General features: G+C 37.7%; 1 long non-coding RNA gene across 1 annotated transcript in view; it reads right to left on the reverse strand.

The window, feature by feature from the left end:
- Window positions 1-5,600: 5,600 nt before the first annotated feature.
- The window catches only part of LOC138826269 (uncharacterized), a 47,718-nt gene continuing 28,320 nt past the window's right edge, over window positions 5,601-24,998 (reverse strand). The window contains exon 2 of the long non-coding RNA XR_011371613.1: window positions 5,601-5,743. This is a non-coding gene — a long non-coding RNA (uncharacterized lncRNA). The remainder of the gene's footprint in view (window positions 5,744-24,998) is intronic.

The following is a 24,998-nucleotide window of genomic DNA, read 5'->3' on the forward strand; positions in this document are numbered from 1 at the left end:
TTTGGTGTAGCATGAAGGGAATTGTGGGAAGAGGTAGGTTCAGGGCTGTGCTTGAAAAGTTCGGCTACTTAGACTAGTTATGGATCGAGTTTCTGATGAAACCAGGAGGGGTCCAGGGAGAAGTTTGGTTGGGAGTGGGGTATGAAAGGGACGGGAGGAGCTTGGAAGTAATAGAATATGGGAGTAATGGGACTCTGAGGGAATAGAGTAGTTAGGGACAGGGTATCTGGTGGATGAAGTTAGGAGTAGAGGGAGGAGCCCAATGTAGGCGGGGTTCTTGGTGCAGCAAGGTGGATCTTAGGAGGAGATATGGATGTGGCTTGGTTTCTGGTGGTGCAGAGCAGGGATTCCAGGAAGGGGTGGAGTGGAAGAAGGATTTCCCTGTAGCAGAGGAGGACTTTCAGGAAGGATTCTGGTTGCAGTCAGGCCTTTGAAAATTTATAGCAGGACTACCAGGGGGTAGGTTAGTTAAGGTTTGGCTTTTTAAGTACCAGGCTGACTGGAAGTGGGTTTCCAGTGGTTCCAGTCAAGTTTTATGGGAAGGGGAGATAGGAAAGGGACAAGACTTAGTGAAGAGTGGGGCTACAAAAAATAAACAATTACTCTAATAGGAACACCATTTTCAGTCAGTGTAGAATTATATTACTTTTATGTATGCGAGAGATATTGGAGAAAGTAAGCAAGTAATAATTCTTTCCTATTGAATTTTTTTTTAAATTCCTGTTGAGTGAAAATAAAACCACAGGTCACATCAGGCTCAGAGGCCCACAGTAGACCAAGAAATATGAAGCACTGGGCTGTATTCCCCAGCACAACCTTTAAGGACTACAAAAAAAAATTAAAATATCTCACTTGGTCATAATGGATATTCTATTATCTTAAAATTGTGAATGAAGGGCTGAGAAGGTGGCTCAGTGGTAGAGCGCTTGCCTTGCATGCTCGAGGCCCTGGGTTCAATTCCTCAGCACCACATAAGCAAAAAGAAAAAAAAAGCCGGAAGTGTTGCTGTGGCTCAAGTGATAGAGCGCTAGCCTTGAGCTGAAGAGCTGAGGGACAACGCCCAGGCCCAGAGTTCAGGCCCCACGACCGGACCCAAAAAAAAAAAATTGTGAATGAATAGAACTTTTACTCTGACCGTTTTAGAAATCCTAAAACTAAGTAAGTGATAATGTTTTAAATTTATATAATATGGGAAGTATATTAAAATAATTAGGAAAATATAAAATTGTACACAGAATATTTGTTGTCCAGCATCAATTTTAATCTAAAAGAATTTAAAACCAGAAAATTGCCATATAGTGAGATTGCAGCATGGTTTCTTTTCAGTCATCAAAATGGTGACTTAAGGAATGTGTCTTCATCATTGGATGCATCGATGTTAAAACATATTTTAAAATGTGAAGCACTATACAGACCTTGAAGAAACTCAGAGGGATCTGTGAAATTAGGTTGGAATAAAATTAATGAATAGTTACAGTAAGAATTGATCTTCACTAGGCACATAAATATTTTCCAGAAGAAAAGACTACATTGAAAAATAAACAAAACAGTGAAAAGGAAGCAGGCAGGCAGACCTTGAAATACACATTATCCAATGAAGAATATCTAGTGAAGCATGATTGCAATAATCTTTTACCTAAGTTACAGTACTGATCTATGTTCTTCCCTAATGCCAAGTAACAAAGCCATGAAAATGCAGTAATAATTTTAAGACATTAGACTTTACAGAAGGAATTCAATGAATGTATTTCTAGAAAGTAAAGATAGATGTCTGAGATAAAGAGTAAAGCAAACATCCCCAATTCTTAGCCCTTCGAGGTCAGAGGGGTACAAGCCGAAGCACAAGGAGAATGGACAGAAGTATAGTAATGCATACCAGTAGTTCCCAAGATGCAATGATGAATATAATAGGGGAGAAAATCAACATGACCATCACAAGACTTAGCACTGGAGAATAGAGAAAAGAACAGTGAAAATCCATGGAGAATCACAAAGAATGCCCTTGCATATTTGACAGAAGTGTGCATTGTATGGCATTGAGGTCTAAAATATGTGTAGGTATTATAGGAAACTATTTGTGCTCATATGGTGCCTCAAGTAGTGATAAACTTATGATTTACAGGACATTGAGTAATAATAAAGGTCCTGTTTCAGTAGTTTAGAGTTAAACCTTGATAAATTCTGTTTTTAAACACCTAACACCCTATAAAACCAAGACAAGAAGAGTTCAAAAAATCAAATCACATAATGTGTATGCAAAAGGATTACATTATTAAGGTAATCTTTAAACAACACACAATTTTATGTGACTAGTCCTGATTATAAATGATTTGTTTTCCATACAGATTTTAGATGCACAAAAACAACAAAAACAAAACAAAACAAAACGAAGAAATGACACTTGGCAATAGAGCTAGATGCCAGTATCTCATCTCATGAGGCTGAGATTGTAAGACCATGGTTCACAGATGGCTGGGGTAGCAATCCACGAGACATTTATGTTCAATTGTTCAATCAAACACATAGTGAAACCTTGGTTAAAATAGTACAGATTCAGTCAGACATGAGTGAAAAAAAACAAGCAAGATTTTGAGGCTCTGAGTCAGTTTCATTGCTGCACACACGTGCACACACGTGCACACACACACAAACACACACACAAACACACACAGCGAATATTAAGAGTGTAAAAAATGAACCTATCTTACAGGACTATCCTAAGTATATATTAATTAATAAAAATGAGGGAAACCATAGAGCCTATGTTTCTTTGAGTCTGGCTTCCTTCACATAATGATTTTTTTCCAAGTCTTTCCATTTTCTTAAGAAAGGAGCTATGTCATTCTTTCTCATACAAGCATGAAATTCCATTGTTTATATATACCACATTTTCCTGATCCATTCATCTACTGAGGGGCATCTGGACTGGTTCCATATCTTAGATATGGTAATAATGCTGCCAAAAACATACTTGTGCTGGTAGTTTTAGTGTTTTATTTTTTGGAGTCCGGTCGTGGGTCTTGAACTATGGACATGGACGCTGTCCTTCAGCTCTTCAGCTCAAGTTTAGCACTCTACCACTTGAGCCACAGCGCCACTTCCGGGTTTTTTCTTTTTGCTTATGTGGTACTGAAGAATTGAACCAGGGACTCTTGCATGCCAACACTACCACTGAGCCACCTTCCCTGCCTGAGAGAAGATATTTTAACTTATTTTCTACACGTAAATTAATATTAAGCAAAGCTATTTAAAATAATTACTTTTTTACTCTTTAGAGGATGAGTATATTACTCTTGGATATCTTTGAGGAAAAGAGTTTAGACTCATTTCAACTGATGCTTTGCATTGAAATTACAGGCTAAACTGTCTTCTTCATTAAACAAAAGCTTCAGTTCTTTCATATTAGAATTATAAAATCATAATACCTGAATGGTGATTTGTTTTCCTTTGCTATTTTCAATTCTATTTTTCATCCATTAGCTATCTAGAGATAATTTCGACAAATGCCCATGAATGGGAATGCTGGCTCTAGAGCTATGTACATTTGACCATACAAAATGATGCTAATTGAAATGGACTCCAAGACATGGAAACAACAATTACTTTTTTTTTCAGATATCAACCTTGATGTCGGTAAAGAAGTGTAACTAGATGTTATTTTATTTCATTTGTCTTTGATTTATCTCTGGACATCTCTGTCTTGATTCTGGTACCTTCCATCTTGTATATACATTATCTGATTTGGAGAAGGAAAGGGAAATAACATAATGATGAAAGAAGTGACCCATTGCAACAATGATATTCACAAGACAATATACCGGCAATGAACTTTACAACTTTGGGGTGGGGGGTATGGTTGAGGTGGGAAAGGATAGGAGAACAACAATGGAGTGGGTAACAATATACATCAAGGAATGTACCTTACTCATGTAACTGTAACCACTCTGTACAGTACCTTTAAATAAAATAAAATTTAAAAAAGTGAACCTACCCTAGAAAAAAATATCCCTTTCAAAATAACCCATCTGTAATAGTACTTGTGAGGGATTCTAGAGTCAAACTGTTATACCTGGAAAGGGATATATTGGGAAGCCATCTCAAACAGTAATCAAAAGGCTGAGAGCTGTGCTCTGGAAAGGTCAAACAGTTAAGGGAAGACAGGGGTATGGGTTATTACCTCAAAAGTATTTAAGTTAGAGCTGTTGGACACTAAAAGTTTAAGACTTTGGAAACAAGATGGATGTCTGTGCTATGGTTGTAATGATTATTGCTCCCTTCTGCTCCTTAATAATAAGGGATTCAATTATCACTATGTATACAAACAATACCTCAGTTAATAATTGTAACCACCAACTAGATTGATGCCTCAGTTTGCGGACATACCTGTAGCCACTCATTACCCCACCCTGTAGTAGAATGAATATAAAGCATTTAAAACAGGATTTGGGGATCCAGAAGCTGGCAATGAGGCTTTGGGTCCTCTGGTATCTTCTTTCCTATCACTTCCTGTGATTTCTCAGTTCTTTGGCCAGGTATCCCATCATCTTTGCTGTTTCATGGCTGTGGTTAGTGACAGTACTGATATTCGGAACACCTCAAAACAAACTATGGAAAACACTTCCTCAGAGAAGATTCACAAATGTATAGGAGCACCTGGAAAGAAACCTAAAATCAGCAGTCATTCTGTGATCCTCTAACAAGAAAGTATAATTCTGGTGTACCTTTACTTCGGATATATATAAGAGATGGACAATTGTCCCTTTTGTACATTTGGTATTTGGTATTGCATAAATTTTCAGAAACACATATACATTGTGAAATAATGTTATTTATTTCATAGGTCACAAACCTGGTCACTGGAGTGATGACCCAAATGTCTTATCTCAGTTGCCTGATTCAGACTTAGATGAGTGTGAATTGCATAATTGTGAACATTTTTCCATGAAACTTAACAACACAGGTCACTCCATACCTCTAAAGATTTTACATATATTATAGTAATACACACCTAAACTGGTCAGCACTCACAGCACATCGGTGTGTTATAATTGTCTTCAGATCAGAAATATTCTAGAGTTTAAAGTAGAATGATGGGCTGTACATTTTCAATGGAAGAGTGATGATCACCCCCTGCAATTATTCTCAGTGGAAAATCCTTCCTATACATTTTACTGACTTAGCTTCTACTCTGTGCTTTACCATTATCAGGGAGGGTCACATTGTATAGAGCTACAATACTGCAGCAACCTTAGCTGTCTTTGAATTTTACCTCTAATCTTAATACCAAGGTCAACTCCGAAACTCTAATCACATCATTAGTGGACACCTGAACTTTCCAAGCTTGGTGAAAAATTCAGATATCATTGCTCATTGCCAGTGTTAAAGATCTCACTCTATAAGATTTATTGTGTTTCTTCTTGTATTTCCAACACTGCCTTAGATGTTGGTTTTTGATATAGAGCTTTTAGTTTGCATTTGATTTATGGAAGTGTTAGTAATGCCAGTTGAACTGCATATATTATAATGTAAGTAATTTGATGTTTTGACATATGAATTTAATTTTGGCAATTGAGGAAGTCAATGCACATCACTCACAAAAGTTTCTTTATATGTACTGGTATTGCTTTATTGTGAACTTCCTAAAAGCCAGTCATAGGAGCACATGTCCTAATCCCATCACTTCTGTCACTGAGATGAGTCTTGAAATGTCCAGACGACTTGGCACTTCATAGTGAGAAAGTTTCTACAATGAAGGGTGAGAGAATAGAAAAAAGAGCAAATGAATCTTCCAACTGTTTTGTTACATGTTCTTTACACTTAGCCATTAAGACACCATAATAGTATTTTTATAACTTCTTACCTACTTTTTTCCTGTTCTGAGATGTTTTATTTATGGATCTCTAAGAAATCATATAAGAATCATAAAATAAATCTATAAATCATATAAGAAATGTTAAAAAATAGTTTGTTAGGGATATATAACCTAAAAGGAATAATTTCAGGAAAGTATTAAGCACATAAAATGTAATGCACACCTAAAATTGTCTCTTTATTTAAAACTTCAGCAGTTTTAGTTTATTTATTCTAATAACAAAGATTATAAATTGTTACAATAGTATTACAAATGCAACACAGAACTAGAAAAATGAAGGGTAGCACTAAAGAATGCTACTGCTACTACTAATCGTGTAAGAATAAAATTTAGGCAAAACTCCTTCAGACTAAAAGCCACAGGACAGCCCCAACATTACTTTGTTTCATATGAAGACAAGACCTTTTTTTGTAAAGATAAGTTTTCACAGATATTAACAGCAGTTGGGTATATATTTCTTAAGGCCTTCAGGAAGGATTCTCTGACAATGTTGATGGAAGCTGACTTCTTTGGGACCTACTACACAGTGTGCAGTCACCATTCCAAGCACTGCACCTGCATTAGGGTAATTTTCGTGCTCAAGATAGTTCTTCCAGTTAGGAAATGAATTAACTATTTTATTAAAAACAGAAGTAGGCAACAAGGCCAAACAAATTTCCCAAGTACCAAATACGGATCAGCTGCAGAACCATAATTCAAATCCAGGTTTCCACCAGGCATATCTGAGGATATTCTGTAGGTTTCACATTCATTACCTTTCAAGATGTATGGAGCAGATGAACCCACAATATCTTCCTAATTATGGTTATAATGGCAATAACATTGCTACAGAATATACACATTTTTAAATTAAAAGGGTGTGGGTAATGACATTGTAGGTGATCTTTATACCAAATAAAGACTGAACCAAAAAGAAAAGTAAGGGGCTGGGAAGGTGGCTCAGTGATAGAGCGCTTGCCTTGAATGCATGAGGTCCTGGGATCAATTCCTCAGCACCACATAAGCAAAAAGAACAAAGTTGAAAGTGGTGCTGTGGCTCAAGTGGTAGAGCACTATCCTGGAGTTGAAGAGCTGAGGGACAGCACCCATGCCCAGAGTTCAGGCCCCACGACCGGACCCCCCCCCAAACAAAATAAAAATAAAAGAACCTAGGCCGCAAATTTTAGTCATAGTACTAGCACTCATATAACATATATATATATATATATATATATATGTGTGTGTGTGTGTGTGTGTGTGTTTGTGTGTGTGTGTGTGTGTGTGTGTGTGTGTGTGTGTGTGTGTGTGTGTATACACATATATATGCTTCCTAAAATATACAGTGAGTTAATTTGTCGAACCTGGTCATAGATTAAACATGAGGTGTGAAAAAGTATGTAAGTCTGAAATGACTCCAAGGTATTTTGAGAAGACAGCTGGGAGAGTTATCACTTAATCAAATAGTAATGAGGGATTGGTTTGTAGATAGAGATCAAAGCTCACTTTGGGATATTTTGAGTTTGTTAAAATCAGTTGTTAGGAGTTGTCAGTAGACAGGATGCTATTAAGGACTTGAATTAAAGTAAACAGAGATGGAGAAAAACTACAGAAATAATTACTGTACTCAGTGGTAAAAAAAAAAAAAAAACATGAGAAGGAATATTACAGAGCTAAGCCCAGGGATACCCAAATATGTAAAACATGACAAATGAAGAAAAACAGTAATAAGTATGTAATGCAGACTTATATGGGTAGGTATTTTTAATGTTTAAGGGCTATGAAGTGATTGTGTGAAGACCTAAAATTTAAGAAATTCGTAAGTTCAACTATCCTTTGGGTCAACCATAGCTGATAGTTTAAGTAAAACGGAGCCACAATAGTGTGTCTTGATTTACCAAAGTGAAAATAGGTCAATATTTGGAAAGCCAATTTTTGGACATGTCGTTGGAGTGGCAATTACTGCAGTTTGTTCAACTGTCAGTAGAAAGCTACAGGTTTAGCACAATGATAGAAATCTTTCAGAGATCTGGTAGATTTTCCCTCTGACTTCAATTTCCCTTTTTTTCTGAGAGCTAAAATATCACTACTGGAAACCTGTCCAAATTGTGCCTTTGGCAAGTTAACAGATAGTCAGTCTATCACATGCCCAAATAAAAGAGAATTGGAACAGGTTTACATTGAGCACTCACAGTAGACGGGTCTCTGGACTTTCTCAGGAAAAGCCTTCTGCCATTGTGGGATGGATAGGGCTGGATAACATGCAAAATAGACACCATAGATTGAAAGTATTCTGCTAAGTTACCACGTGAGATAACGGAAGGTTTAACTGCATTGTATTGACTTTTATGAATCAGTTAATCAGATTCTTCATGCCATATGATTTTACTAGACTGTAAAATGCATGCTTATTGCATTTCCTTTGTATAACATATAGTATGTTTTGAAATTTGGTATAAAACATTTGTCTTTTCATTTATTTATTTTTAATATGTATTACTCTAGTTTTCAAGAGTAGGGAAATTTCCTGGAACTTTGTAAATTGATGTCATATGTAATTTATTTTTTTTAATTCTTATTTATTGTCTATTGTAGCCCCCGGCTATATGTAATTTAAACTGTAGTTTTCTTCAAGTGTATCATCCTATGCTGAAGTTTTTTTCTTACAAGCTTTCTAATAAATATGTAGTCTATTCAATTTTGAAAAGTACTGCTGTACCTCCCGCTTATTTGTGGCATTTCTGAAATCCAAGTTCCTCTGTGTGTCAGGGTGGATACTTTTGCTTGTAACAGTTTTGTTATTGAATACATAGCATCTGACTACTTAGGGAACAAAAGATGTGAAGTTACAGTATCCCAATAAAGAACTTCCAGGACAATTCAAGGGCAACTCATGTACTCTCTATGTAGGTGAATAAGAGCAAAGAAAAAAAGTCTTATACATGAAAGTGACTGGGAGTGTGTGCACATAGTTATTCACTTATTTATCTGTTGTTATAGTTTTATATATTCAATATTATTCATTTTATATATATATATATATATATATATATATATATATATGATCACAATTTCCAAAATCCAGAGAACCACATCCATGGGCATCGCTTTCCTATGTTGCTCTTTGGGTAATAAGAATGAAACCTGGGGGGAAGATGGCGGAGGAGAAGCTGGAATCTGAAGAAGCTCTAGCATAGAAAGCAGTTTTAGAGTTCCAGTGAACAGTCCTAAGCCAGAGAATCACACCAAGTGTGCCATCACAGGACAGAGAGTTAGACAAGAGGGGGGAAGCCAAGGCAAAAAGACACATCTGAGCGCCTGCCAGCCACCGCGGCGGCGGCGGCGGCTGCAGGGTCGCGGCACAGCTGGGGCCATAACTGAGCGCTCACACAGAGAGTCGGGGACTAAGGAGCCAGACACAGCAGGCGAGCGGATTCTACTCAACACCAGCAAGAAATGACAAGGAGCGGACAACTTCATCCTGCAGTTCCCAGACCAGAGACGACCCAGGATCCAAGACTCCATGTGAGTAGAAGCCCGACATCCTCACTCCTTCTCAGGGAGCGGAGGAGGGAAGGCCACCCCTCCCCCCCCAGCACCGGAGATCTCCGTCTTGGATACCGACAAAGCTCGGAGGAGCTGCCAGCTCCAACCCAGGCCTTGGAATAAAACGAGTCATTTAGCAGGTCACAAGAACTTAACGGCGGCGAAGTGACCTGCCAGACTCGGCTCCATCCAGGGAAAAGTCACCTAGCTCAGGCACCAGCCATTGGAGTGGCATTCCTCACTGGCTAACCAGAGCCAGAGGCTGCCTCTCCCTCTAGCAGCCTCAACAATCAATTGAAAAACAGAAACCCTGAGAACGGCTCCAGGCGGGGCTCTGTTAGTTTTGTTTTTTTTTTTCACAAAATATCCCCAGGAAAATGTACTGATTGTTGAAAGACCTCAACTCTACCCAGAACCTAGCCTTACCACTGCATCCCCCTCTTTTGTGATTCTCAAAGCAGATCACCCTTCCATTAAACTAATCGGGGAGGGGCATCTCAAAATCTTGGGTAAAGCAGAGCATTTTTCTGCCTGTTCGAACAAACTGACTTAAGAAACCAGTCAAGCCACATGACTTCAAGCTGACCAGAGACTCAAACAAGAGGCTGTTTACAGACAAAGGGGAGATACAGGATTCTTCCCACCCCTCCGAAAAAATCAAAAAAAAAAATCAAAGAACTTTTTTTTTCTTCTCTTCCTCTTCTTTTCTTTTCTTTTTTTTCTCTTTTTTTTCTTTTTTTTGGTACCTTTTATATATATAATTTTTTTTCCTTTTCTAAAAATTTTATTAATCTTTAATTTTTGCCTTTTTTTGAAAAAATAATTATTTTCCGGTAACTTTTTTTTCCTCTTATAATTTTTATTTTAGGAATACATGAATGTGCGTTTTCCTTTCTTTTCTTGTCTTCTTTCTCTTTTTCTTTCTTTCTTAACTATCTTTTTGTTTTTTTTGTCTAGCTCTACTGAACTTCTGATCTTTTTCTCTCCCTTTCTAATCCTTTTCACCTTTTCCTCTCTTTTGATCTTCTGTATGTGACTTAACTATTGTCCTGCACATCCTCAGATAAACCCATAGTTGACTATTACACCCTATCCCCCATTGTGTACACACTTAATCCAAAAATTTATTACTCAATTCAAAACCTCTGAGACTTAAATTCCTTAATAGCAGTTCTACCTCTTTATACCTATATAATATTTTAAGCATTTTCTTAAGTTTTGCACTTCTCATCTATGTCCCTACCCTTCTATTAATATACTCACATTCCTCTCTAAATAGATGGTCTTTTAATCTCCATAATAATATTAATTTTTACGTTTCTATTTTTTTCTGGTCTCTTTTCATTTCCCTTTCACTTTCTTCCTTTTCTCTCTCTCTCTACTTCCATCCTACCCAACCTATTTCCTGCATTGAGATTAGGACATAGTTAACTCTCCCTGTGCCTCCCCACACCAATCTATTCCTATTTTTTACCCACATCTCTCCCTAAACCTAAAAATTTTTGGTTTTCCAAATTCTTTTCTGCAGTTTGAAACCCATTAACATATAGTTGTTTGATGTTGAATAGATGTATCTGTTGAACTAGAATGTATCTGTAGACTATTGACTGTATAAATGCAAACGTTGGTTGATGGTTGCCTTAAGATAGTGTTCTAGAACAAAACTGGTGCTATTTTCATCTCAAATGGGCAGAGTAAGCCAGAAAAACAAGAAAAATGGCAAATCCGGGTATCTCAATTCCCAATCTTGATAATCAGGGGTCAGAACAGATAATGAACAACCCAGAAGAGAGTTCCCAAATAGCGCCACAAACACTGGTGGCAAACATGATAAATGAGAATTTTGACAACTTGCAAAGGACCTTGTATGAGCGTGAAAAGGGAGAGAGAGGAGGCATCCCAAAAGTTTATACAGGAATATCATAAGCGTGAGGAAGCTACTCAAAAACTGATACAGGATTTGCGTAAACAACTTGAGAATACTCAAAGAGAAAGGGAGGAATGGCATGAGCAGGCTGAGAACACTCAAAGAGAACTGCAGGAATCCCCCGAATGGGAAGAAAGGGAACTGCAGGAATCCCACAGACGGGAGGAAGCTAATCAAATAGTAATTCAGGAATTGAGAGACCAGGTAGAGAATACACAAATATCACTAAAGACATTCATGGAATCCATTAACAAAGAGCTGAAGGAAGTCAGGGAGACCACAAAGGGAATGCTGAATGGAACCCAAGAGAAGGAATGGGAGTCCAAAGAAACCATAACCAATCAACTAAGTGATTTGAGAACAAACACTGAACACCAAATTAAGGAAGTAATGAAATTCCTACAAGACCTAAAACAGAGCTTCAACAAAGAACTTGAAGCCATCAAAGCTGACCAATTAGAAGGAAAAGAGATAAAAAACAAAGTAGAGAGTCTTGACAGCAGGTTAGACCATGCAGAAGATCGAATCTCAGGGATTGAAGACAGCCTAGATATTATAGAGAAAGAACATACAACCATCCAAGACAAGTCCAAGAAATATAGATCTATCCAACACCTGGAAGACACCATCAGAAGGCCTAATCTAAGGATAATGTGTGTAGAGGAGCACCTAGAAACAGAAGTTAATTGTCTAGGAAATTTATTTAACAGGATCCTAGCAGAGAACTTCCCAAACATACAAAAATATAGGCCTATTCAGATACAAGAAGCTTTTAGAACCCCAAATAGACCAGACCAGAATAGGACATCACACAGTCACATTATAATCCACACAGGATCAACTCAGACCAAGGAAAAGATCCTTAAAACTGTCAAGGAGAAAAGGGTAATCACCTATAAAGGGAAACCAATTAGAATCACCTCAGATTTCTCAGCAGAGACAATCAAAGCAAGAAGAGCCTGGAATGACATATGCCATGCCCTAAAAACAAACAACTATAAACCAAGAATACTGTACCCAGCTAAACTCTCCTTCATAACTGAAGGCCAAATAAGAGCCTTCCATAGCAAAGAAATATTGAAACAATACATCTCCACCAAACCAGCCCTACAAATGATTCTTAAAGATGTCCTACACATAGAAAACCAACAAGACCGCAACAAAGGCCAAGAAACTGCACCCAAACTGAGAATCCAAGAACCATAGGAAGAACCCAGTTTTCGCAGCCCCCAAGAAGGTGGATAACATGGCAGACACTCCCAAATAGCTCTCAGTCCTATCTCTTAACGTTAACGGACTGAACTCTCCAATTAAGCGACATAGACTGTCTAGTTGGATTAAAAAACAAGACCCTTCTATCTGCTGCCTGCAGGAGTCACATCTTGCCCGTAAAAACAAACACATTTTCAAAGTTAAAGGCTGAAACAAAATCTACCAAGCAAACGGCCCCCATTAACAGGCGGGAGTTGCAATCCTAATATCAGATAAAATAGACTTCAAATTAAAATTCGTGAGAAGAGATAAAGAAGGTCACTACATACTAATTAAAGGATCTCTCCTTCAGGAGGATATTACAATTCTAAATATCTATTCGCCAAACAATGGAGCACCCAAATTTATCAAAGAAACACTAGTTTCCCTCAAATCCCATATAGATCGAAAGACATTAATTGTTGGGGATTTTAACACACCATTCTCCCCACTAGATAGATCAACTCGGCAAAAACTCAACAGAGAAACCGCAGATCTAAACAGCTGCATAGATCAACTAGACTTAACAGACATCTACCGAACATTTCACCCAGCAGCATCAGAATACACGTTTTTCTCAGCAGTACATGGAACGTTTTCCAAAATACACCACAATTTAGGCCACAAACCAATCTTGTCTAAATTCAGAAACATTGAAGTTATACCTTGCATTCTCTCTGACCACAAGGGAATAAAATTAGAACTCAACACCAAAAGCCACCAAAGAAAGTCCGGTATATCATAGAGGCTGAACAACACACTGCTGAATCAAGAGTGGGTCTTGGAAGAGATTAAAAAGGAAATTCAAATGTTCATGCTTTTCAACAAAAATGAACACACAAATTACCAGCTCCTCTGGGACATAGCAAAGGCAGTACTCAGAGGTAAGTTTATAGCTCTGAGCTCCTACATCAACAAATTGGATAGATCTGAAACTAGCAATTTAATGACACAACTAAACCTCCTTGAAAAAGAGCAGCAAGATAAACCTCAATCCAGTAGACAGAAAGAAATAATCAAAATTAAATCAGAATTAAATGAATTAGAATCCAAAAAAACTATAGAAACAATCAACAAAACAAAGAGTTCGTTCTTCGAAAAAATTAACAAAATTTACAGATCCTTAGCAAATCTTATCAGAAAAAGGAGAGAACACACTCAAATTATTAAACTCAGAGATGAGAATGGAAACATCACCACGGAAACAACCAAGATTTAGAACATTATAAGGGAATACTTCTCAAAACTTTATGTTAATAAGTATGGGAACTTTACAGAAATGGAACTTTTCCTAGCAAATATTGACATGCCAAAACTAAACCAAGATGAGTTATACCAGCTCAACAGGCCCATATCAAGCATTGAAATAGAAAAAGCAATAAGAGACCTCCCAGCTAAGAAAAGTCCAGGACCAGATGTTTTTATAGTGGAATTTTACAAGGCCTTCAAAGCAGAGCTCACACCAATACTCCTCAAACTCTTCAATGAAATTGATAGAGAAAGCTCACTACCGAACACATTCTATGAAGCCATCACAACACTCATCCTAAAACCAGGCAGGGAATCATCAAAAAAAGAGAACTATAGACCCATTTCATTGATGAACATTGATGCAAAACTTCTCAGCAAAATTTTGTCCAATCGACTTCAACAATTCATCCAAAAAATCATACACCATGATCAAACAGGATTCATTTCAGGGATACAAATCAGGTTCAATATACGCAAATCAATTAATATTATTCATCACATCAACAGGAGCAAGAATAAGAACCACATGGTTATTTCAATAGATGCAGAAAAAGCATTCGACAAGATCCAACACACCTTTATGATGAAGGTTTTGGAAAAATTAGGAATCCCTGGAACATTCCTCAACACAATAAAGGCTCTATATGACAAACCTACAGCTAGCATTATACTCAATGTTGAAAAATTAAAGCCATTTCTTCTTAACTCAGGAACAAGACAAGGATGCCCACTCTCTCCACTTCTCTTCAATCTAATATTAGAATATCTAGCTACAGCAATAAGACAAGATGCAGACATAAAGGGGATCCAAATAGGGAAAGAAGAAATAAAACTCTCACTCTTTGCAGATGACATTATATTGTATTTAAGAATCCCATAGACTCCACTCCCAAATTATTCAAGCTGATTCAAAACCTTGGCAAAGTAGCAGGTTATAAAATTAACCCCCCAAAATCAATGGCTTTTCTGTATGCCAACAATGAGAAAAGTGTGGCTGAAATTAGGAAAACATCCACATTCGTAATAGACCCACAAAAAATAAAATATCTAGCAATTAACTTAACTAAAGAAGTGAAGGACCTCTATGATGAAAACTTTAAAATCTTAAAAAAGGAAATCAACACAGAACTTAAAAAATGGCAAAATCTCCCATGCTCCTGGATTGGAAAGATTAACATTGTGAAAATGGCAATTCTTCCCAAGGGTATCTACAAATTCAACCTGAGACCTATCAAAATTCCACCCTCATTCTTCAAGGAAATAGAAGAGGCAATCCAAAAATTCATATGGAAAAATAAAAGACCCCGAATTGCAAAAACGCTCCTCAACGGAAAAACACTGCTGGAGGACTATCAATACCAAATTTCAAACTCTACTATAAAGCCATAGTAATCAAAACAGCTTGGTATTGGCATAAGAACAGACCTCAGGACCAATGGAATAGAATTGAAAACCCAGAAATGAACCTACAGACCTACAGCAATCTAATCTTCGATAAGGGAGCTAAAACAATAGAATGGAAGAAAGACAACCTCTTCAGTAAATGGTGCTGGCAAAATTGGTTAACTACATGTAGAAAACTTAAGCTAGATCCTTATATATCACCCTGCACCAGAATCAACTCCAAATGGATCAAAGACCTTAAAGTCAAAGCAGACACTCTGAAAACATTACAGGATGGAATAGGAGAAACCCTAGGTCTCCTTGGCTCAGGCCGAAATTTTCTGAATAGAGACCCGGAAACACAACAAATCAAAGAAAGGTTGGACAAATGGGATTGCATAAAGTTGCAGAGCTTCTGCAGGGCAAATGTCATAGCTAGAAAGATCAATAGAAAACCCACGGATTGGGAGAAGATCTTTACTAGCCATACAACGGACAAGGGTATCATATCTAAAATATACTTGGAATTCAAAATATTAAACCCCCCAACAACAAATCCTCAAAGAAACAACTGCCCAATAAATAAGTGGGAGAAAGACTTGAAGAGAAACTTCTCTGAAGAAGAAAGAAGGATGGGCAATAGACACATGAAGAAATGTTCAACATTGCTAGCCATAAAAGAAATGCAAATCAAAACAACATTGAGATATCACCACACTCCAGTTAGAACGGCAAAAATCAAGAACTCTAACAACAACAGATGCTGGAGGGTATGTGGACAGAAAGGAACTTTACTTCATTGTTGGTGGGAATGTAAACTTGTTCAACCACTTTGGAAAGCAGGATGGAGGTTCCTCAAAAGACTTCACGTAGAACTCCCCTATGACCCAGCAATCCCACTTTTGGGCATTTACCGAAATGTTTACAAAGAAGACCACACTAAAGCTACCAGCACAAATATGTTTATTGCAGCTTTATTTAACATAGCTATGATATGGAACCAACCCAGATGCCCCTCAGTAGATGAATGGATCAAGAAAATGTGGTATATATACACAATGGAATTCTATGCCTCCATCAGAAAGAATGACATTGCCCCATTTTTTAGGAAATGGAAAAACTTGGAAAAAATTATATTAAGTGAGTAAGCCAGGCCCAAAGTAACATACGTCCCATGGTTTCCCTTATTTGTAATATCTAGTATACGTATGAGTCAAGCGGAAAAGGTCGGATAATGTGATGTCAGGAAAATGAACACTTAGATGTATATTTTAATGTTTTTTTCTTTCATGCATGTGTTTCTAATGCATTTATAAGATTATCTCTTTGCTATATTTGATGTCAGTATAACTTGTGGAGGAGATGGGGAAAAACCAGTTGTTTAAGCATGCAGGTGGACCTGTTGCAACAATGAGAATTACAAGTTGTCATGTCCAAAATGAGCTTTACAATGTTGGTGTGGTGGGGGTGGGGGAAGGATACGGCTGGGTATTGTGAGGGGAGGGTGGAGGCTGGGAAGTGATGTGAAGGGTAAACAAAGATGAGGCTGCAGTGCTTGGTAAGAAATGTACGCATTATGCTGCCCATGCAATTCTAACCCCTCTGTACAGTATGTTCACAAATAAAATAAAATAAAATTAAAAAAAAAAGAATGAAACCTGGTATTGTTCTCTGGTAGAGAAATAACTCGGAGATTAGAACATTTTTCTTTTAATATGTTGCCTGTTCCTACATCTAAAATGAGGAAGTCTGTTAATACATAATACATGTTATAATCTATTTAATATATTTATACAATGTATAATATATTCTATATTATAATATATATTATATATAATAACTGAGTATTATATATTAATAAGGAAAAATACAACAAAAGTATCTATGTCCACACTTTCCCAGCCATGATTAGGTTCAGTAGAGTTAGGTGCATTACATCTCAACAGGAAAGTTCTATTGAAGTTTTGATGACCTTGAGCTAGATAAGGAGAATTTCTGTAAAAACAGCCTCTCTTCAATCATGAGAAAAGATAAGTTTGGAAGTTTTTTTGTTTTATTTTTTTGTTTTTATTTAGACCAGACAAGGAGCCTGAACTCTGGGCCTGAGTACTCTCTGTCACCTCTTCAATTCAAGGCTAGTTCCCTACCACTCAAGCCATAACAGCACTTCTGGCTTTTTTTGGCTTATGTGGCACTGAAGAATCGAACCCTAGGCATTGTCCCTGAGCTCAAGGCTCGTGCTCTACCACTTAAACCACAGCACCACTTCTGGCTTTTTCTGCCTGGGATTGCTTTGAATCATAATACTCAGATCTCAGCCTCCCGGGTAGCTAGGATTACAGTTGTGAGCCACCAGCGCCCAGCAAGTCCCTCTCTTTTAGATATTATTCTAAAAGCCTCTTATCCAAGGTCACTCCTAAGATAATAAATGGACATATGCCAATAGTTCCTTCATACTCTTATCTCCTGTTATGGCTATTGTGTGTCTTTTCATTGTATTCTGAACCTACTTCACAGTTCTCTTCCTAATCCATGATTCTAGATGTATTACTAATAATTACCTAAATTTTGTGGCTATAAACCCTAAATTACTCAACTATTAATTTCATTTAATTTTTTTCAGTATGATCGTGGTTCTGTACAAATCTGAGATTATATTAACCTCTTGCATCTACCTCTTGGCATGAGCAGAGCCTGGGCCTAATCTACTTTAAATGCAAGAGGTTAGCCAAAGAACAGCCTACAGTATTCCTGCCTAGGAGTCAGTACAGGTAGTTGAGTGCCTGAAAGAAGCAATGCATTCCTGACATGAGAAGGGGTGAGAGAGACAACAGCCTATAGAGCAAACTGGCAGTCACAACATTTAACAACTTCTCCTTTGGGGAAACTGACTTCCTGCAAAATGGCAATGAGATAACATTAATTTTCTTATATGAAGGAAGTTGTCATGTCTCACTACATAACTCCCTTGTAATCAAAGAGAGGGTCATCCTTTTGTTTCCACCTTAGGCCCAGTCTCAGTTTATGTCAGACTTTGCTCAGACTCTATTCCTACTAGAAGGTCCCTGATGAGGAGGAAAGTGTGATCTCTTGGCTTCTGACTGGCCCTTTGGGACCTGAGGCCACTTTTAGTTTTCAACCTGTTCCTTCTGACAATGGGAAAGCTCATTCTCTTCATTGTGCCCTAGTATCGAATCTCTTCAAAGAATGTCAAGGAATGACAGATTCTGTCTGAGTGAGTGAGTTTCTCCATTTCCAAAGAGGTCAATTAATATCTGATTCTGAGACCCAGGTGAAAGTCCTTTACCAGATCCTCCAAGCTGGAGTGGATGTTAGCTCAGACTCCAAGCCATCCTCATATTTCTCTAGCTCTTTCTCATGAACCAAAAGGTTACAGGAGTTTAGTTCAGAAACAAGGAGAAATGAGAGAAGCAGAAGAACCATTGGCAGGGTGAGGAATTTAGAGATTTTGGGTGAAAAATAGGGCTCAGAAAATCTAGAATCAAGGGGCTGGGAAGGTTGCTCAGTGGTAGAGAGCTTGCCTTGCATGCCTGAGGCCCTGGGTTCGATTCCTCAGCACCACATAAGCAAAAAGAAAAAAGCTGGAAGTGGCGCTGTGGCTCAAGTGGTAGAGCGCTAGCTTTGAGCTGAAAAGCTGAGGGACAGTGCCCAGGCCAGAGTTCAGGCCCCAGGACCGGACACCCCTCCCCCCAAAAAAGAAAATCTAAGATCACTCACATCATTAGGGAATCACATCATAAGATTAGGGAATAAATGTAATAAATTACTACCGAAATTACTAATTCCACTACTCTACATTACAAGTGTTCTGTCAAAAGTTAGCTGTCCTAGCTCTATTTTGATCAGGAAAACAGAGCACATGCTTTCCTAACAAAGTTCTACTGAGTATCTTTATCCATACCCCAGGTTGTTCTTACTCTCTACTTCTCTGTTACTTTCCTTTGCTGCATGCAATCAATGACACTTGAATGTGTTATCATCTTCTAATCCATTTGCTATAAAGGAAAACAAATTATGGGGAAACGTATATCTATGGTACATTTTCTTCTATGGCATATTTATTTGATGTTATTAAGTATTATTTTAATAGTTTCATTGTTAATACTTGAGAAAAATATTTTACTATTACCAGTAATTAGTTGCACATTTTTTTGGTATTTTTCCATGTCTGTGTATTTTTTAAGCTTCTAACATCGTCTTTTCCCCCAACAGTTGCCTTCTTAAAATTGCTTCAAATTATAAACTATATATGATGGTCCTCTATGTGTTCATTGATATATTTAAATTTTGATCTAATATCTGCATATTATAGGAAATCTCAACCTATTGTAATTGGTCTGAAAATCAATATGGATGTTCCTCATTAAAGCAAAAACACAATGCCACAAAATTTAGTGAAAGTAGGATTAGGTATATATTCAAAATATTTAGCAATGATACAGTAGAAACATTCACTTCTCATATACCAGAACATGTTTATAGCTATGAATAGCACATTTTCTTCATTCCCTCTTTCTGGTGCATCTAGGTTGATTACACAGCTTGGTTGCTATAGAATATTGCTGCCATGAACATGTATGTTCATGTTGATTTATATTCTTTCAATATGTATCCAATTGCAATAAACGTCATCAACATATCTGTCTTTTTGGTATTGTGTAAACTTCCATTAAGATATCCCTATGGGTTGCACTAGTTTACAATGCCACAAAACCAAATATAGTTCCTGATTTATTTACCTCTCCAGCAGTTTATTTATTTGAGTGGTGGTAGCTATTCTGGTGTGTAAGATAGGATCTCAGTGACTTTCCTCTTTATTTTCCTTCGTATTTGCTATGTGGATATGAATCTCAAAAATTTCATTTATTTATTAAATACTTACATTTATACTTCATTCCTGATTAGTGTCTTTCTTTTTCTTTGGTATTTGATCAATTTTTAAGATTTATAACATTTGATTTTTTCCCATTACAAATACTCATTTCAGTTAGTAAAATGATTTTTTTTCATTACAGTGGTGCACAATTAACTAAAAACAACAGATTGTACATTTATAACACTGGATGTTTTGTTTGTATTTACAGCCAGGAAATTGTTTCAATAAAGATGCTGAACTTCTTTCATTGATATACTGAAAGTATAGTATCTCATATTGGCCTAAACTAATCTCAGAATTAACAGTCAGAGCCTGGGCCACCACAGTCTGGCCTAAGTAAAACCACTAACAAAGTATAAACTGCATTTAAAGAGAGCAAAGAGCTTCATAAAAGATCGAAGAAAGGCATCCCCTTCATTAAGCAAATGTTGAAGTTCACAAGCATACCTTAGGAAACTGAATATCAAGAAGATCAAAGGATAAAAGTATTTAGAAGGACAACATTAGAACTCAAAATTGGGGAGGTGGGACAAACAATAGATACCAAAGCTCAATGCTGAAGGGAAGGAGAATTTTACCGCAAACCTCAGCTGTGTCTGACTCTCTCACACAACACACACAGACACACACACAGACACACACAGACACACAGGCACACACACACACAAACACACACACACACACACACACACACACACACACACACACACACACACACACACACACACACACACACACCTAGTGAGAAATCTTTGCCAAAGGACAGGCATTCTGGACTTAGACACCGAATACTCCGAAACTATCCACTGTGAGGGCCTTTACTGAAAGTACCCATAGTAAGTAGACATTTACTGAAAGTTAGAACTCAGGTTCCTGGAAAAACCGTGAAATGTCACAATAAAGTTCTGCCTATAACTCCCCTAGCAACAGCCATCAGCGGATGACAGGAAGTACCTAAAGCTACAGATTATTTTTAATTTTTAATGTTTTTTTTTTTACTTTTTTATTGTGAAAATACTGTAAAGAGGAGCTACAGTTACATGGGCAAGATAATGAGTACATTTCTTATCAAGCATTGTAACCTCCTCCTTTGTTTCCCCCTCCCATCCCTTCCCATTGTCCCCCCCGCCCCCCCATCGAATCCTGCTCCCCACTTCCCCTCACCAAAGTTGTAAAGTTCGTTTTTCTCCATAAGAACTTGTACATCTCATTGTTGCAATGGGTCCACCTGTATCCTTATTTAAACGATTTGTTTTTTTTCCCCTTCTCCTCCACAAATTATTTCTTTTTGCTTAGCCTGCACTCGCTAGCCCATAAGATTTTTATATGATTACCCAGTTAACAGAAGGGTCGGGGATCTCAACTCTGACCCACTGCAATGGTGACAGTTGTGAGTCCAGGCTCGACCTTGCAATAAATGACTCTAATGTGGTCACATGAGAACTGGCTCCATGGTGGTCTTTGGGGATCCTTATCTAAGCACAAGGCTAGTGTACACAGAGAACCCCAGGGGCAGCTGTATCTGGAAAAATGAAGCTTTTTTCCTCTTCTTTTTAGATAATCAATCATGATGTTGCAGTTGGCTCCACAGTTGCTCCACACCTGAGCAGGAGGAAGGAAAGGATGCCTTAGACTGCAGGACAGCCTTGTGTACCCCTGGATTTATGTGTAAGAAAGCAGTTTGTGATCCTCTAGGCAGGGGTAGCCAAGCTGAAATGGTGGTAAACTTTGCCTGGAGGGTGGCACCCTGTGAGCCCTGCATGCATGGTGAAGCAGCCTGGAAAGCCCTGTGAACATCTCCGGGATGGCCTCTCAGTGGCTTGGAGAAATTGACTCCTTTAGTTGCACATGGCAGGAGGCAGGAGGAGAGCAGGAATCCAGAAGATGTGAGAGGCACAGAAGCAAATGCACCTCTCCATTGAAACTCCTCGGTCATTCTAAGGAGGTTCACAACCCACAAGTAGTGGCCACTGCACAGGTCCCCAGAGGCCCTACTTGTCTGGGGAGCAGTTCCTGGTCCTGATCCAGAGCTGGAACTTCCAAAGTGGTCCTGAGCTTGGCTGGGCTGGAGCAGAGCCTACCAGCCATGCTTCCTCTGCCCTGCTGAGTATAGCATCCTAGCAGCTGCCCAGGCTACAGCACCCACAACAGGCCACCTCCTTGGGGCAGGCTGAAGCTGTGCTGACAATTCCTGCCTGGTGCCTGCTTCAAGGCAAGAGCCAGGCCTAGCCCACAGCAGAGCTGGCCCTCACTTCCAAAGGCATCGAGAGAGGCATGACAACCACAGGCCCAGCCTTGCTGCCCTCACTGCCCCTAGAGGTTACCTATAAGTCCCTGCCTTTGTTCTTGAAATTCTTCAGCCATTGGTTGTCTCATTTTTCATTTTCTGTTTGGGTGGGACTCGAGACTTCTTCCTCTCCTCACCAAGCTAACATGCCCTAGCAAAGCCACCCTAACTGCCAATCTACCATATATTATGTGATTTTTTGTTTCTCTTCTATTTTCTTCCTCCATGGTATAACCCGTTTCCACTGTATTTGAGGTCTGTGAGCTCCAACTTGCATATACAAATTTCTAATGTGGGGAGGGGAAGGGAAATAAAATGCTGAAAGAAGTACACAGTATGACCCATTGTTACAATGAGATGAACAAGACACTATGTTGAAAATGAACTTTACTAGTTGGGAATGAAAGGTGAGAGTTGGGGCGGTGGGGAGAAAAGGGATGGCAGGGAAAAACAAAAGAGGAGGTAACAATGTTCGTTAGATAATGTACTCACTAACTTACTTATGTAACTCTAATCCCTCTGTCTACCATTTTCACAATTAAAAAAACATGAAAAAAAATTATCCTGGAGTACATTAAGTTCAAATTTCCTAAATGCTCTGTAAATTAAGACCAATTTTAAGTGGGAAGTAGGTTCTCAGAAACATTTTTTTGTCAGTGTTTGTGTTGTGCATTATTACCCAAGTGTACATAAATTAACAGAAGGATAAACAATAGGAATAGGAGAAAGAGAAGTTCTATGTTTAAGTATAATGGTTCAATACACTGTAGAAGACTCTGCAAATAAGACAACTTTGAAACAATAAAGCCAAGGCCAGTATTTAGACCTATGGGAGTGACATAGAGAAAGCATTACTCCTAAATGGAACATGAAGGATGAGGCCACTCCCTTTCTTCTACTAGCTCTAAATCATGGTAGCTAATCATGCAAATTTGTAAAAACAAGAATGGAAGAATAATACTTAAGATTCGGAATCATTGTAGCATTCACATTGTAGCATTAACAAATATGTACCCTCTATCTGTTGGATATGTTTCACTTCGGTTATAGTGTCCTTTGAATTATGAGTACAGTGTCCTTTGAATTATGAAATACTATCACTTGATATAATCCAGTATATGCTTGCCTTTCTTTAGCCACTAATGATTTCCATTAGAAACCTTTATTGATACAATGTCATGAATTTTTACGTTTATCTCTTATAGGTTTTTACATCTCACATTTAGTTTGATAATCTTTTTTTATTATAAATTTTTGTATAAGGATTGAGGTAGGCCAGCCACCTGTAGGTTACTCCTGTAATCCTAGCTAGGCAGGAGTCTGAGATCTAAGGACCACGGTTTAAAGCCAGCCTGGGCAGGAAAGTCCATGAGACTCTTATCTGTAATAAACCAATAGAAATCCAGAAGTGGTGCAGTGGCTCAAGTAGTAGGGTGCTCACATTGAGCTGAAGAGCACAAAGACAGCTCCTGATCCCAGAGTTCCAGCCCCATGAGTGACAAAAAAAAAAAAAAGAAACAAAAAAAAAAGGATTGAGGTAGTAGTCTAAGATCATTCTGTAAATCCCGAAAGACAATAGTGCCAATATACCCATTTAAGATTCTATTTTTATTTCATAAAGTCATAGGATAGTTTTCAAAATCTATTGACCATACAACTGAGAATTTATTTTTAACATATCTGTTACATTCTTCTATGTGTCTGCTGTTGTAGTAGAACTATGTTGCCTCCACTACTAAACATGATAAAAAGATTCAAAGCTAGTATGCAGGGTGAAGCTACACCATTTTACAAGATTGTTCTGACTGACCTGTATTCCTTGAATTTACATAGGAGTTTATTGAGCAGGTGGACCAATATTCTACAGAGATATCTAGATGTTTGATAGTCACTCATATTTTGTACCTTCAAAAAACACAAGATCCCAGATATTATATATAGAAAAATGTCTTCAGAGTATACTTGAAACAACTAAAATTAACTCAGGAATTAGTTAAGATTTAGATAAAACTGTAGCATAACAAAGCTGAATGATAACAACTTGAGCTGTACAACAGAGGAAAGTGAGAGGGGAAAAAATGATGGACCACGTAGGAGCTTTATGTGATTGCTATTGTGTTTCAAAAACTAGAAAGACTTCAGAGTAGAGAAGGAGAAAAATAAAGTGTCCTGAGACAAGTTTCTTTTCAATCCATCTAATAGCTTGTACTAAAATCAGTGGAAATGGGAAAAATTAAAATAGAAATTAAAGCATTGTATATACATGTTGTAATAGGAATATGATAATTTTCAAAGAAATAAGAGAGAGAATAGTTAAACTCTAAAGGGAGAAGGAATGAAGAGAGAAAAGAAGCAAAGTTAAACCTTTATCAATAACACACACAACAGTTTGGAAGTGGAAATATTCTAAATTACAATAAAAATTGCTAGCGTGGATAGAATATGGATGACATGTTATTATATATAATTTTGAAAAAGCATACTAGGAATGAAAGTCATGGTTTAAAACACTATTTGGATTATAACTAGACAGTATAGCTCAGTGGTAAACCATTGGCTTTGCATATGTGAAGCAACGGTGTGAACTCCCAAGCATTACAAAGTACAC

The sequence above is a fragment of the Dipodomys merriami genome, unplaced genomic scaffold, assembly GCF_024711535.1.
Source record: "Dipodomys merriami isolate MVZ:Mamm:240054 unplaced genomic scaffold, mDipMer1.0.p SCAF_1400, whole genome shotgun sequence".
NCBI lineage: Eukaryota > Metazoa > Chordata > Mammalia > Rodentia > Heteromyidae > Dipodomys > Dipodomys merriami.